The following is a 7,211-nucleotide window of genomic DNA, read 5'->3' as shown; positions in this document are numbered from 1 at the left end:
ACAGTGTTGTCTGGGGTGCTGAGCAACACAGTAGTGCATGCTGTATTGCCTTGCCTGAGCATAATCCTAGTGGCTCGATATATAACTTGAATGTTCAATTTGTTTGGAATTTTTTTCTAAGTTCTCTCATCTATCAAGTGTGCTATTCTGCTGTTACATTACAAATGACTTTTAAAACCCAATTCAAAGACTTTCCATTTGGTTTGGGTACAGTAATTTTATTTCAAGCTGGAGAGTTGTGACTATTTGACCGACTATTTTACTTGGATGATTTTTATTGTCACCCTGAAATTCTGTTAATTAAAATAAAGTTAATTTGTTTTTAATTACACCAACTCTTGAGTTGAATTTTAAATTTTTGAATTAAAAAAGGAGGAAAATTATATATATGAGTGAAATTTGTGGATTGCTAACCATTATTTTGTAAAACAGAGATAAAACTTCATCTGTTATGTGTTTGAGATCAGTCCATTGTGTATTATTTTATGCACAGTACATTTAAGACATAGGCTAATCATACAAAAAATATAAGTGAACATAATACATTATTTCCTAATACTTAAAACATATAATTATTAACATGTATAAGAAGTTCAAATTATGCAACAGAAATTCAGTTTCTATTTTATATTTGAACCCAAAGGAATCATGTAATCTCCAGAAAGCCTTACCTTACTGGTCAAGCATACACCTGTGTGTGCTTAGCATTTCAGCCAGAGGATAGCACATGACTGAAGTTCTTTGAACATCTGCCATTTTCATGAATACATCTTTTTAATGGCAAGTTTATTTTTAAAGCTGCATGATGATTTTTTCAAGTTTTTTAAATTTATTTTTTGATTTAATAAGAGGTATTCAATTCCATAAGGTATTTAAGAGGTATTCAATTCCACACAGTTCCCACCAACAGCATCATGGAACCATTTTTGGGCCTCTACAGGAAACTCTCAATGTAGAAGAGCAAGGGTAGGGACTGCCCCACTCTCCAATGGGAGGCTGGATCAACATACTCTGCCACCCAAGGGAAATTGGTCCTGAAATGAGTGCAGCCTAAAATGTTCCTAGTTATTACCACGGAATGTGAGCTCAGACCTACAGGGATGCAGAGATTACACAGGCTCCTGTGCTGAATATGGACCCCAGATCAGATCAATGAGGTTTATACTTAATAGTATTTATATATTTTTCCCATATTTGGGAGCTTCCCTGATCCAAATTTCTAGTCCTATTTCCAACTCTGACACCATCTCCCAAGATAATACTTCTAGCTCACCTACACATTAGCTGTTGGGCTCAGGCAAATATTAGTCAAGTCATGGGTCCCTTGGAGTACACCTACAATAGACCTATTAGCTTTAACCAAAATGGAGACCCCAAATCTCATCTGGTTTATTATTACCTTTAGGTTCCTGATTATAAGCAATTTGTTCTGCTTTATATCTCACTGCCTTTCAGCCACCAAGTTGCAGATGCCACCATGATGTCAACCTGACTTCCCTGGGGAGACAATCTCATCAGTGTGTCCTAGAATCCCACCTCTCCAGAGTCTTTCCCCACTAGGGAGAGATAGAAACAGGTTATAGGTATGAATCCACCTGCCAATGCCTATGTCCAGCAGAGAAGCAATTACAGAATCCAGACCTTCCACCTTCTGCACCCCATAAAGAATTTTGGTCCATACTCCCAGAGGGATAAAGAATAGGAAAGCTTCCAATTGAGAAAATGGGATGCGGGACTCTGGTGGTGGGAACTGGGTGGAGTTGAACCCCTCTAATCCAATGCAATTGTCTGTCATTATTAAATCAAAAAAAAAAAAAAAACACCACAGGGCTGAACAGTGCTGTACCTGGTTGAGTGCTCATATTACACTGCACAAGGACCTAGGTTCTAGTCCCTGGTCCCCACCTGCAGGCGGAAAGCTTCATGAATGGTGAAGCAGGGCTGCAAGTGTCTCTCTGTCTCTTTCCCTCTCCATCTCCTCCTCCTCTCTCAAGTTCTGTCTCTATCTAAAAATAAAAAATTAAGAAAATAAATAAATTTTAGTCAAAACCCAACTACTTTTGCACTCAGGGCTATGCACTCATAAATCTGAGCTATGCTGAAATGCAATAGCAGGCTGAATTTTTAGCTAACCCAAGATTATTACCTTTCAGGTACAGAATGACATCAATAGAGGTACTTGGAATCTTATCTCCATGTTAAGAATGTAGTAGTATCCACATATTCTAAAATCATACTATGCTATTTTTCATGAATTTTACAGCATGTACTTTGGATTTGATCACTTTTTCCTATTCGTTCTTGACATCTTTGCTACAAATTATGTGCAATCAAAAATGAATTTTCTTTGCTCTCCAAAGAAAATATCAGTTCTATCTAGTAAAAAACAACTAATTTGTCATCATCAATATTGATCAGATCTTTGTATTATTTTTTATCAGAACTAGTGATGAATCTGTTAAATATTTCATAGTTAATCATGTTGATTGATTACTTTCCACCTGTGTTACATGAAATTGACAATGAGCACTAAGTTTTTCTAGTCTGGTGGGCAAGATGTTAGCCATCTCTGAATAGAAAATTAATACAGAAACATCCTATGCATGTGATATATATGGGAAACCTTGCTGACCATGTCACAATGCATTGCTCCTACTTAACAGAGGCCTTTATACATCATTTAAAAAAATCTGTATCCAAAAACTAAAACCTAAATCTAATGATTAACAAGATTGTAAGATAACAGGGGTATAATTCCACAGTCCACCATCACCAGAGTTCCATATCCCAACCCCTTTATTGAAAGCTTTCCCATTATTTATGCCTCTGAAGTATGCACCAAAATTCTTTGTGGGGTGCAGAAAGTTGATAGGTCTGGCTTCTGTAATTGCTTCTCTTCTGGGCATGGACATTGGCAGGTGAATCCATATGCCCAGCCTGTTTCTATCTTTCCTTAGTGAGGTAGGGCTCTGTAGAGATGAGAAGACTATTTCTTCCACATATCCTAATCCTTGGAAAAGATACTTCAAACATCGTGTGTGTGTGTGTGTGTGTGTGTGTGTGTGTGTGTTTCAAGTAGTGATCATTTACAAAAATATTAATAAACCACACAGAATGAGACTCTGGATGGGTAAGGAAGGCAGTAGGACCAGAGCTACAAGTTATAAAGAGAAAGTCTAGGATTGTTTACTTTGATCAGGGTTAATGGGTATTATCAGAAGGTTGAGATAAAGGGGTACAAAACATAATGGCTATGGAAAGAGACTCTCTTGCCTGAGGCTCCAAAGCCCCAGGTTCAGTCCCCTACACCACCATAAGCCAGAGCTGAGCAGTGCTCTGGAAAAATAAATATTTTTTAAAAATTGAGATAGGTGGAAAAATGTTTTTGTTATGATTTGATAGGGAAAGAAATAAGCACAAATAAGAGGTGGATAGAATAGACAACATAACCTAGCAGTTGGTCTGTATTTAATGGGCTCGTATACATTTCTGAATCGGTAAGAAGCTAAACTTGTAATAGAGGACTGTGAGGATACTGTGATGGAAGAAGGCCACTGAAGAAGGCAAGAGTTTTGTTTTTTTTTTTAATTTCTTTACTTGGAAATGAATGTTTTACATTCAATATTAAATACAATAGTTTTTACATGCATAACATTTCCCAGTTTTCCATATAGCAATACAACCCCCACTACATCCTCTGTCATCCTTCTTGGATCTGTATTCTCCCTACCCAACCACACCAGAGACTATTACTTTGGTGCAATACACCAATTCCAGTTCAGGTTCTACTTGTGTTTTCTCTTCTGATCTTGTTTTTTCAACTTCTTCTTGGGAGTGAGATCATCCCATATTCAGCCTTCTGTTTCTCACTTATTTCACTTAACATGAAATTTTCAAGGTCCATCCAAGATTTGCTGAAAACGGTGAAGTCACCATTTTTTATAGGTGAGTAGTATTCCATTGTGTATATATCACAACTTTCTCAGCCACTCATCTGTTGTTGGACACCTGAATTGCTTCCAGGTTTTGACTATTACAAATTGTGCTACTAAGAACATATGTGTACACAGATCTTTTTGGATGGGTGTGTTGGGTTCCTTAGGATATATCCCCAGGAGAGGAATTGCAGGGTCATAGGGTAGGTCTATTTCTAGCCTTCTGAGAGTTCTCCAGACTGTTCTCCACAGAGGCTGGACCAATTTATATCCCCACCAACAGTGCAGGAGGGTTCCTTTGACCCCACACCCTCTCCAGCATTTGATGCTGTTACCTTTTCTGATGTATGACATTCTCACAGGAGTGAAGTGGTATCTCACTGTTGTCTTTATTTGCATTTCTCTGACAATCAGAGACTTGGAGCATTTTTTCATGTGTTTCTCAGCCTTTTGGACCTCTTCTGTGGAGAATATTCTGTCCGTATCCTCCCCCCATTTTTGGATGGGGTTATTTGTTGTCTTGTTGTTGAGTTTGGCAAGCTCTTTATATATTTTGGTTATTAAACTGTTGTCTGATGTGTAGCATGTAAAGATCTCCCATTCTGTGAGAGGTCTCTTGGTTTGAGTAGTGGTTTCTTTAGCTGTGCAGAAGCTTTTTAAGTTGATGTAGTCCCATAGGTTTATGCTTGCCTTAGTCTTCTTTGTATTTGGATTCGTTTCACTGAAGATGTCTTTAAAATTTCTGTGGAAAAAAGTTCTGCCAATATTTTCCTCTAAGTATCTGATAGTTTGTGGTCCTTGATCCACTTGGAATTTATTTTTGTATTTGGTGAAATATAGTGGTTCAGTTTCATTCTTCTGCATGTTTCAAGCCATTGTTTCCAACACCATTTGTTGAAGAGACTCTGCTTTTCCCATTTCATAGTCTGGGCACCTTTATCAAAGATTAGATGTCCATAGGTGTGGGGGCTTACTTCTGGGCTCTCAATTCTATTCCACTGGTCAGTATGTCTACTCGTGTTCCAGTAGCAAGCAGTTTTGATGACACTGGCCCTATAATACAATTTGAGATCCGGGAGTGTGATGCCTTTGGTTATGTTCTTTCTTCTCAAGATTGTTTTGGCAATTCTAGGTCTTTTCTAGTTCCAGATAAACATTTGTAGCATTTGTTCTATTCTCCTAAAAAATGTGCTTAGGATCTTGATGGGGATAGCATTAAATTTGTAGATGGCTCTGGGTAGTATATTCATTTTGATGATGTTAATTCTTCCAATCCAGGAACATTGAATATCTTTCCACTTCTTTGTGTCTTTTTCAAATACCTTGCCTACTGACTCATAATTTTCAGTGTACAAGTCTTTCACTTCTTTGGTCAGGTTTATTCCTAGATATTTTATTGTTTTTGTTGCTATAGTAAAAGGAATTGATTTCTGGATTACAACTTCTTCTAACTTAGTGTTTGCATGCAGGAATACCACTGACTTTTGAATTTAATTTTGTAGCCTGACACTGTACTGTATTGCCTGATGATTTCCAAAAGATTCTTGCTGGATTCCTTAGGTTTTTGTATGTATGCTATCATGTCATCTGCAAATAGGGAGAGTTTGACTTCTTCTCTTCCAAACTGTATCCCTTTAATTCCTTGCTCCTGCCTGATTGCTATGGCAAGAACTTCCAACATTATGTTGAATAATAATGGTGATAGTGGGTACCTAGTACCTGATGTGAGCAGAAGTGTTTCCAGTTTTTCACCATTGAGTATGATGTTGGCTGTAGGTTTGCTAGATATAGACTCCATTAACTTCAGAAATTTTCCATCTGTTCCTTTTTTTTTTTTTTTGTGGTGTTTTGATCATGAAGGGATGTTGTATTTTGTCAAAGTTTTTCTCTGCATCTACTGATATGACTATGTGGTTTTTGGTCTTGCTTTTATTGATGTGGTGGATCACGTTGATTGATTATGTATATTAAACCAACCTTGCATCCCTGGGATAAACCCCACTTCGTCATGATGAACAATCTTTTTAATATACTGCTGTATACAGTTGGCTAGAATTTTGTTCAATATTTTAGCATCTATGTTCATCAGAGATAATGGTCTTTTTTGGTTGTGTCCCTGTCTGCTTTTGGTATCAAAGTGATGTTGGCTTCCATAGAAGCTGGAAGGGAGTATTCCAGTGTCTTCAATCTTCTGGAAGACTGTTAAAAGTAGAGGTATTAGCTCTTCTTTGAAGGTTTTGTAGAATTCATTTGTAAAACTATCTGGTCCAGGACTTTTATTTTTGGGAGGTTTTTGACAACTTTCAATTTCATTAGCTGTGATGGGCCTGTTCGTGTTTTCTACTTCCTCTTTACTTAGTTTTGGAAGTTGGTAGGTATCTAAGAAATTGTCCATTTCTTCCAGGTTCTCTAGCTTGGTGGCATATAGTTAGTTGATCATAAAAGTCTCACATGATATGTTGAATTTCTGCAGAGTCTGTTATGATATCTCCTCTTTCATTTACTATCTGATTTATTTGGGTCTTCCCCCTTTGTTGTTTTGTGAGTCTGGCTAAAGGTTTGTTGATATTGTTCACTCTTTCAAAGAACCAACATTTATTTTCATTGATCTTTTGTATGGTTTTCTTATTTTCAATGTTATTTATTTCTGCCTTAACTTTAGTTATTTCTGTCCTTCTGGTTGTTTTAGGGTTCCTTTGTTCTTCTTCTTCTAGGTGTTTAAGATGTGCAATCAGGCTGTTTATTTGTGCTTTTTCTTGTTTCCTAATGTGTGCTTGTATGGCTATGAACTTCCCTCTCAGTACTGCCTTAGCTGTGTCCCAAATATTTTGATAGCTTGTGTCTTCATTTTCACTGAAGTCTCAAAACATTTTGATTTGTTCCTTGATTTCCTCTTTGACCCAGTAGTTGTTAAGTAGTGTACTGTTGAGCTTCCACATTTTGGGAGTATTACTAATCTTTTGTTGACTGTTAAGTGTCAGTTTAATTCCACTGTGGTCTGAGAAGATGCTTGGGATGATTTCAATGCTCTTGAATTGGCTGATGCTGTCTTTGTGGCCTAACATATGGTCTATGCTTGACAATGACCCATGTGGACTTGAGTAAAATGTGTATTCCAGTTTCTTGGGATGAATGACTCTGAAAATGTCCAATAGTTCTAATTTATTTATCTCCTCATTTAGTTTCCTCATGTCTATATTGATTTTATGCCTGGATGATCTGTCAAGTTGAGAGAGTGGGGTGTTGAAGTCCCCTACTATCACTGTGTTGCTGTAA

This window comes from Erinaceus europaeus, chromosome 3, assembly GCF_950295315.1.
Source record: "Erinaceus europaeus chromosome 3, mEriEur2.1, whole genome shotgun sequence".
Taxonomy (NCBI): domain Eukaryota; kingdom Metazoa; phylum Chordata; class Mammalia; order Eulipotyphla; family Erinaceidae; genus Erinaceus; species Erinaceus europaeus.
Note: the sequence above shows the minus strand (reverse complement) of the source record.